Source organism: Engystomops pustulosus, chromosome 6 (assembly GCF_040894005.1).
Source record: "Engystomops pustulosus chromosome 6, aEngPut4.maternal, whole genome shotgun sequence".
NCBI classification, from domain to species: Eukaryota; Metazoa; Chordata; class Amphibia; order Anura; family Leptodactylidae; genus Engystomops; species Engystomops pustulosus.
This window is the reverse complement of record NC_092416.1, coordinates 171,549,456-171,559,539: the sequence shown is the minus strand read 5'-3', so window position 1 is coordinate 171,559,539 and position 10,084 is coordinate 171,549,456. Positions and strand designations below refer to the sequence as shown.

Sequence of the window (10,084 nt, the reverse complement as noted above, 5' to 3'; positions counted from 1 at the left end):
CATGGCCCGCACAGGTCTGACTACAACTCCCAGCATGGCCTGCACAGGTCTGACTACAACCCCCAGCATGGCCTGCACAGGTCTGACTACAACTCCCAGCATGGCCTGCACAGGTCTGACTACAACTCCCAGCATGGCCTGCAGAGGCCTGACTACAACCCCCAGCATGGCCTGCACAGGTCTGACTACAACTCCCAGCATGGCCTGCACAGGTCTGACTACAACCCCCAGCATGGCCTGCACAGGTCTGACTACAACCCCCAGCATGGCCTGCACAGGTCTGACTACAACCCCCAGCATGGCCTGCACAGGTCTGACTACAACCCCCAGCATGGCCTGCACAGGTCTGACTACAACCCCCAGCATGGCCTGCACAGGTCTGACTACAACTCCCAGCATGGCCTGCACAGGTCTGACTACAACCCCCAGCATGGCCTGCACAGGTCTGACTACAACCCCCAGCATGGCCTGCACAGGTCTGACTACAACCCCCAGCATGGCCTGCACAGGTCTGACTACAACCCCCAGCATGGCCTGCACAGGTCTGACTACAACTCCCAGCATGGCCTGCACAGGTCTGACTACAACCCCCAGCATGGCCTGCACAGGTCTGACTACAACCCCCAGCATGGCCTGCACAGGTCTGACTACAACCCCCAGCATGGCCTGCACAGGTCTGACTACAACTCCCAGCATGGCCTGCACAGGTCTGACTACAACCCCCAGCGTGGCCTGCAGAGGTCTGACTACAACCCACAGCATGGCCTGCACAGGTCTGACTACAACCCCCAGCATGGCCTGCACAGGTCTGACTACAACCCCCAGCATGGCCTGCACAGGTCTGACTACAACCCCCAGCATGGCCTGCACAGGTCTGACTACAACCCCCAGCATGGCCTGCACAGGTCTGACTACAACCCCCAGCATGGCCTGCACAGGTCTGACTACAACTCCCAGCATGGCCTGCACAGGTCTGACTACAACTCCCAGCGTGGCCTGCACAGGTCTGACTACAACTCCCAGCGTGGCCTGCACAGGTCTGACTACAACCCCCAGCGTGGCCTGCACAGGTCTGACTACAACCCCCAGCGTGGCCTGCACAGGTCTGACTACAACCCCCAGCGTGGCCTGCACAGGTCTGACTACAACCCCCAGCGTGGCCTGCACAGGTCTGACTACAACCCCCAGCGTGGCCTGCACAGGTCTGACTACAACCCCCAGCGTGGCCTGCACAGGTCTGACTACAACTCACAGCGTGGCCTGCACAGGTCTGGCTACAACTCCCAGCGTGGCCTGCACAGGTCTGACTATAACTCCCAGCGTGGCCTGCACAGGTCTGACTACAACTCCCAGCGTGGCCTGCACAGGTCTGACTACAACTCCCAGCGTGGCCTGCAGGAGGTCTGACTACAACTCCCAGCATGGCCTGCACAGGTCTGACTACAACTCCCAGCATGGCCTGCACAGGTCTGACTACAACTCCCAGCATGGCCTGCAGGAGGTCTGACTACAACTCCCAGCATGGCCTGCACAGGTCTGACTACAACTCCCAGCATGGCCTGCACAGGTCTGACTACAACTCCCAGCATGGCCTGCACAGGTCTGACTACAACTCCCAGCATGGCCTGCACAGGTCTGACTACAACTCCCAGCATGGCCTGCACAGGTCTGACTACAACTCCCAGCATGTGCTGCAGGAGAGGGGGACAGCATAGAGGTCTGATAGTGTGGGACTACAAATCCCAGCATGGCATGCAGGAGAGGGGGGCAGTATAGAGGTCTGATGGTGCAGGACTACAGCTCCCAGCATGTCCTTCACGAGAGGGGGACATCATAGAGATATGATAGTGCAGGACTACAACTCCCAGCATGTCCTGCAGGAGAGGGGGACAGCAAGGAGGTCTGATAGTGTGGGACTACAACTCCCAGCATGGCCTGCAGGAGGTCTGACTACAACTCCCAGCATGTCCTGCAGGAGAGAGGAACAGCAGGGAGCTCTGGTAATGCAGGACTACAACTCCCAGCATGTCCTGCAGGAGAAGGGGACAGCGGGGAGATCTGATAGTGCAGGACTACAACTCCCAGCATGTCCTGCAGGAGAGGGGCACACAAGGGAGGTCTGATAGTGCAGGACTACAACTCCCAGCATGTCCTCCAGGAGAGGGGGACAGCAAGGAGGTCTGATTGTGTGGGACTACAATTCTCAGCATGGCCTGCAGGAGGTCTGACTACAACTCCCAGCAAGGCCTGCACGAGAGGGGGACAGCATAGAGGTCTAATGGTGCAGGACTACAACTCCCAGCATGTCCTGCAGGAGAGGGGGACAGGGGGGAGGTTTGATAGTGTAGGACTACAACTCCCAGCAAGTCCTGCAGGAGAGGGGGACAGCAGGGAGCTCTGATAGTGCAGGACTACAACTCCCAGCATGTCTGGCAGGTGAGCAGGGAGGTCTGATTACAACCCCCAGGACTACAACCTCCAGCAGCAGAAACACGCTGGGAGCAGTTGTGTTACAGATATGGAGAGCGTTGCCTGAGGTCATATCTACTGATTCTTTACTCCTGAGTAACACCAAAGAGATCTGGAAGAATTTGGCGCAGCGACCGCACTACAATAGGATGACGCTTGCAGGCGCTGTGCTTGTTATTACAGAATTATCTAACTATTATCTCATGGAGTCGTAGGGTGACCCTTAAAGGGATGTTCAGATCAGTGTATGGGTCTAACTGTCTCTACTAAGTACACGCCAATCATATATATGATGCAATTTCAGTGCATGAAATCTCTTGCACCATTAACCCCGTGCGCCGGCCACAGCACGTCTCAGGTGATTGGTCACTGGTCTGCGGGTGCTCCGATACGTATTACTATGGACATTATTCCTCCTGCTGCCTGCAATCTGCCAGGGCGAGACAATGGGAGAGGATGGCAGCTTTCCTGCCTGCCAGCTGGTGCGGGTGGTCTCAGTGTGACAGGGGGGCCACGACACATGACCTCATAGTTGGGGCACTCCATCAGATCACCAGCGGAGGACAGAGGGGGGGGGGGGGGATAGCCATCTTTTCTCTGGAAACAAACCAATGATGATGTAATGAGGTTTGTGGGTTTCCTAGATATTCAGAGAGTTTATAAGGGGTTAAGTCAAATTGACGACCACTAACGCCAATAGCAGGTCCTTTAGTCTGAGCTATCAGTGCTGAAGACCCTGGAAACCGGAAATTATTCTTGGAAAACCCCTTTAATGCACTTTTTTTGGGAGCAGAAGAATTTGGACGACCGCTGCATTCTGGGTGAGTGACATTGTCTTTGTGGTGGCATAAACCGAGACTGGACTCGAGTCCCACCACTGGAAAGATGAGGGAAATGAAAAGGGGAACAACACTCCTTTTTTACTTTTTCTTTAAAACACCCTTAAAGCAAATCTACCACCAAAATCTGGGACATTACTCATAGATCCAGGCACCGCGACTGTGCTAATCTACTTATAGTTGTTATCCATGGGCTCTTTCCATATAAAATCAACTTTTAAAATGATGCTAATGATCTTGAAGGGCTCTGGTGGGTGTTTACATAGCTCCTCCATGCTCTGGCTTCACAGGTTGTTACACTGCCTCTCCCTGCTCATTAAGCACTTCCCCCTCCTTCTGCCTGATGTAATATCACTGCAGCACAGGAGGTTTAAGCACACAGTAGGAGGGGGAAGTGCTCATTAGCATAATTGTAATAGTTGATTTTAGAAGTAAGAGGCCATGGATAACAAATATAAGAAGATGACCACAGTCCCGGTGCCCTGATCTATGAGTAATGTCCCTGGTTTATCAGGATGGATTTTCATGGTAGATTTCCTTTAACCCTCTCACTACCCTAGGAGACCACTAGTTGCATAAATGACAAGTTCAGGTGTTAATAGGTTAAAGAGGCTGCACTGTGAACAAAATATATCCTCTATCCACAGCATTGTAGGGGCAGGGGTCAAACTGAACACATGCACTTTATCTTCATTCAGTCCTATGGGACTGCTAGAGATAGCCAAGTACTGTATAGGCATCACTCTCAGGACCCCCTGTTCTAGTGATCCTAGTGTTCTAGGGATTCTAGTGATCGGACCCTCAACAATCAGACACTTATCCCCCATTCTGTGCATAACTCGGAATACATTTCTTTATCTGGTTTAACATACACTGTGCTGTGCTCATGAATACACCGGTCTCATAAGCCACGTTATAGTAGGTATCTGTAATATATTGCCCTTACAGCATTTCTACCACTGTGTAGGTTTCAGGCTCTGATGATCAGGGTATTGGATACTAGGGGGATAGGTCATCAGTATGAGCAGGGGACCTAAAAACTTCTTTAAAATAGAGTTGTCAAGGCGTGGGCGGAGTCCCAAACACGAATAACCCCCGCAGTGCGTGTCCTCAGCCTCACTGGCCCAGATCCAGACGTCTCCCACTGACTTATTAATGACATTTTTACAGGATTATATAATGGAGCGTGTTATGCCCAGAGCCCAGCGCTATTATCTGTGCATTATTTGAGGACTGTCATGCAGGGGCGGCTCGGTGGAAGCATGTGACATCAATACTGAATATACCGTATATGGTGCAGATGGAAGTGGTCAGAGCTGCTGTGGGCCTCTTAAAGGAAAGGATTATGCTATAGCGCCATCTAGGGAGCAGAGCTAAACTAGCAGCATCCATCGTTTTGCTGTATTTATCCCTTAAAGGGGGTTTCCCACAAAATAAGTAAGGCCCCATCCATAGGATAGGGCCTAACTTGGGGGTCTCAGTGATGGGACCCCCACAGATCACTAGAACAAAGGGTCTGATGTACGGCATATGGCTGGGCTTCCCCATTTATCTCTATGGAGTTGGCGGAGATTGCCTGGTACGGCGCTAAGTAATCTCCGTCAGCTCAATAGAGATGAAACAGGCAGCCAGGCCATGAGTGTCTGGCTACCCCACTCATCTTGGGAAGTGACAAGGAGTCCAACTGGGGTACACTGTACCCCATTGGACTCCCTGTTCTTGTGATCTGTGAGAGTCTCATCACTGAGACCCCTACCGATCAGCAAGTTAGGCTCTATCCAATCACAAGAGCTGGAGTCCCCGTGGTCCATTTAGTTTGTTATCCCCTTTTCTATGAATAGGGGATAACACCTTAAATTTAATCCTAACTCAGGACTGAGCCCTACTATTTTGGAACTTTTGCAAACCTGACCTCTCCCTTCTACTGTAGTAAATTATTATTTTCCTTCCTTGGAGCAATTTTTTCTATAACTCTGTTATTCCTCCTGGCAGTGTATGGATAAGCTGGGAACTGGGTGTCACCAGCTGCAAGTGTCAGAACATTTAGGGGCATCTATTTGTGGATTTCCATGGGGTGCTACAGAGGACTTGCATCTTGTCTTTCAACAAATTCAGCCGGGGTCAGTAGTCCAATGTATGTAACATGAGGAGGAACACTCTGCCCTTTATGTGACTCCCGTGGTCTCAAAGCTGCTGGTAGGAGACCTACCGTATTTTTCGGACTATAAGGCGCACAAAAAATCCTTTGATTTTCTCAGAACTCAAAGTCCGGTGCGCCTTATATATGAACTGTTCTTACAGACAACAGCTGCCTTGCACTGTGCACAGGTCTGCCACCTGCTGGTCATTCATCCTTATAATAAGGTGCGCCTTATAATCCGGTGCGACTCATATATGAACCTAGACGTTTTAGCAGGCAATTATTGATGGTGCGCCTTATAATCCAGTGCGCCTTATAGTCCGAAAAATACTGTAACTGCTGCAACTCATCCCTCCCTACTCCCCTCCCCATAGACTCCCATGTAATCTGACACTTTAATAAATGTCTGTCCATCTTTCCAGCAAAACAAAATTCAGTGTCAGACTATAAAATGAATGTCTACCAGATTCTCCTATAAATACATATTACATTTTTCCCCCATGTGTTTGGACGGCTCTCATAGACCTCACACCTCTATCCACCTGTAGCACAGGGTTAAATATTTCCAGATATTTTAGAGTTTTCCATGGAAATTACAACAACGGTAATAAAAGTCAAGTATGATCAAAACCACATGTTCACGAGAGAACTGGATGTGTTCATAACGAACATACAGGAATAGTGTACAGACATGGACTTAAAGGAAATCTCCCATCAATATCCATCCTGATAAACCAGGGACATTACTCATAGATCCAGGCACTGTGACTGTGGTAATCTTCTTATATTTGTTATCCATGGCCTCCTTCCTTCTAAAATCAACTTTTAAAATTATGATTATGAACCTGATTATCTCCATGCTGCAGATTGTTATACTGTCTCTCTCAGCACTTCCCTCATCCCCTGTCTACTATAGTCTCACACAGTGCACTGCACAGTTTAACAGCCTGTGAATCTACAGTCAGGAGGGGCTCTGGTAACTTTCCCTAGATCCCTTATGGCTCATTTGCATAATTATAAAAGTTGATTTGGCCATGGATAACAAATATAAGAAGATTACCACAGTCCCGGTGCCTGGGTCTATGAGTAATGTCCCTGGTTTATCAGGATAAATCTTGATGGTAGATTTCCTTTAAAGGGGTTGTCTGGGATCAGTCTATGGACCCCAGGGGTGTAAAAATACCACCCAATGCTCATTATAGTCAATGATGTTACTTCAGTATCCAATGTTATAAATCATTAGATGGATCTGTCTATTTTTCTCTACATTCTTCTGTTAAAGGGGTTTTCACACGAACAAAAGTTAGGTGCTATGCACAGGATAAGGCCTAACTTTCTGATCAGTGGGGATCACAGATCACAAAACGAGGGGTCCGTTGGACCCCTCATTGCTCATTAATGGAGCAGATGGCCGCGCATGACCATTCTGTTCCATTAATCTCTATGGAGCTGACGGAGATCGTGAGCACAGCACTCTGCAATTTCCGCCACTCTGCCTCATTTGCATAAAGTTTATAACGGCATATTTCGGTATAGAAGATGGCCCGGAGCATACGTTTGGGGACAGTCTACCACCCCTATATGTCCTTTAAGGAAAGACCATCCCTGGCTGCTCCAATCCATTGCAAGTCTTTCAGTGTTATCAGGCGGGAGCGCGCCGGACAGAAGGAATGACTGTCATCTGACAACTGCTTCCAGGGAAGGGAGAGGCTGTCAGGTGACAGCTGCTCCAGTCTGCTGCCCCCACAAATACATATACTGAACAGTACCAAACTACCCACTTGAATAGGGATGAACAGTTTTGTCTAAAATTTAGATTTTTTTAAACAAAAAGACAATTCTCAATTTTAATGAAAATGTTCCTATGCTTATCTCTATTCCCCTCAATCTATGTTGCATCTTCTCATCTCTCCTGACCCCACCCATACAGATTCTGGGGATACCCCATCAGTAAGATTGTTATATATAATGTAACCAGTCCGGGGCATAGTAACAGTGTGATTGGGTAACGTTACATATAGTAAATTCCAGATGGATCCCACCCTCCGGCCTCCCCTGCATTGCTATGGAGAAAGTATAACAGGCACAGATGAATCCGTAATGTACATTCCATAAATGATTAACCCTTCTGACTCCAGGTGGTTAGCAAGTCAGGAGCGGGGAATGTGACTTTATTAAATATGAAGATATCACTCCGGATTCTGTCATTCTTGTCTTGTCACTCATACAATTTCTTGCTGGGAATGTAACCAATGTGCAAGAGGCTCCTAAGGGATTGGATTGTACTTATATAATATTACCGATGGCGACTTGCACTACCACTCATATGAAGTGCTACAGCCAGGAACTGAGCGTTATTTGGCTGACCTCACTTTCTCTTTTTGGAGATGAAGTTTGTTTTATTACAGTGATCCCCGTGTGACCCTATGCACCCATAACTACTTTGCAAGCCAACTACTGACCACATATGTTCCTTAGGTTCCCCCCATGTCATAAACTGCAACCCATGCACCCTCCTTCTCAGACAGACAGCACCCCAAAATCACATAATGTACACCATGGCCCCCCAAGCACTCTGCAGCAGACCCCTCCCTGCATGCATACTGCAGACCTTGTCACAACTGCAACCCACGGACCCCGAGTACTTTGCATGCAGCCCCTTCTCTATATATGAGACTGCACCTCATGGACCCCACTATTCCTAACACCACCCGACCCTTCTCCATAGTCAGACCATGGCCCATAGACATAGCACAGAGACCCCCCATGTCATAGACTACACCTCATGGACCCCTTACTATTCCTAACACCACCCCCACCCTTCTCCATAGGCAGACCATGGCCCATAGACATAGCACAGACTGCACCCCACGGAGCCCTGACTATTCCTTATACCACCCCCACCCTTCTCCACATGCAGACTGCAGCCCATAGACATATCATAGAGACCCCCATGTCACAGACTGTACCTCATGGTCCCCTGACTGACACCCAACTCCTTTCCATGAGACCCTTCACCACGTGCATACTGCCAACCCCATACATCTTCTAATTACCTAACAACTCACAAACTGCACCCCACGGACCCCTAAGCACTCTGCATTCACCCAATATGTAAATCACAGACTACAGTGCACCCCATAGATCCCTGAGTACTAGTGATGGGTTGTTCGCGAACGAACCGGAACAAAGAGCCGGCTCATCTGATGAATGACCTGAGCCGGCTCACTAAACCCTGCCCCTATAAAATGTATTAAAAGTGGAGCGGTGTGGAGTACTGACTGGCCTCCAGCTCCCTATTAAATATTTAATAGGGAGTCATTCAGTAGCCAGAAGAACTGGCTCTTCTTAATGAGCGGAGCCTAATGAGCCAGCTCACTAAGAAGAGCCGGAATTCCCATCACTACTAAGCACTCTGCATGCACCCCAACATGTAAAATACAGACTACTGTACCCCCAACATGTATAATACAGACTACAGTGCAACACATAGACCCCTAAGAACTATGCATGAACCCCAACATGTATAATACAGACTACTGCACCCCATGGAGCCCTAAGCACTCTGCATGCACCCCAACATGTATAATACAGACTACTGCACCTCATGGAGCCCTAAGCACTCTGCATGCACCCCAACATGTATAATACAGACTACTGCACCTCATGGAGCCCTAAGCACTCTACATGCACCCCAACATGTATAATACAGACTACTGCACCCCATGGACCCCTAAGCACTCTGCATGCACCCCAACATGTATAATACAGACAACTGCACCCCATGGAGCCCTAAGAACTCTGCATGCACCCCAACATGTATAATACAGACTACTGCACCCCATGGAGCCCTAAGCACTGCATGCACCCCAACATGTATAATACAGACTACTGCACCTCATGGAGCCCTAAGCACTCTGTATGCACCCCAACATGTATAATACAGACTACTGCACCCCATGAAGCCCTAAGCACTCTGCATGCTCCCCAACATGTATAATACAGACTACTGCACCCCATGGAGCCCTAAGCACTCTGCATGCACCCCAACATGTATAATACAGACTACTGCACTCCCAACATGTATCATACAGACTACTGCACCCCATGGAGCCCTTAGCACTCTGCATGCACCCCAACATGTATATTACAGACTACTGCACCCCATGGAGCCCTTAGAACTCTGCATGCCCCCAAACATGTATAATACAGACTACTGCACCTCATGGAGCCCTAAGCACTCTGCATGCACCCTGACATGTATAATACAGACTACTGCACCCCATGGAGCCCTAAGCACTTTGCATGCACCCCAACATGTATAATATAGACTACTGCACCCCCAACATGTTTAATACAGACTACTGCACCCCATGGAGCCCTAAGAACTCTGCATGCACCCCAACATGTCTAATACAGACTACTGCACCTCATGGACCCCTAAGCACTCTGCATGCACCCCAACATGTATAATACAGACTACTGCACCCCATGGACTCCTAAGCACCCTGCATGCACCCCAACATGTATAATACAGACTACTGCACCCCATGGACCCCTAAGCACCCAGCATGCACCCCAACATGTATAATACAGACTACTGCACCCCATGGAGCCCTAAGCACTCTGCATGCAC

The 10,084-nt window shown here is 49.2% G+C and overlaps 1 protein-coding gene across 2 annotated transcripts in view; it reads left to right on the top strand.

Moving 5' to 3' along the window:
• TSEN54 (tRNA splicing endonuclease subunit 54) overlaps positions 1 to 10,084 on the top strand; it is a 31,004-nt gene that overhangs the window by 4,855 nt on the left and 16,065 nt on the right. The gene's annotated exons all lie outside the window — the stretch shown is intronic.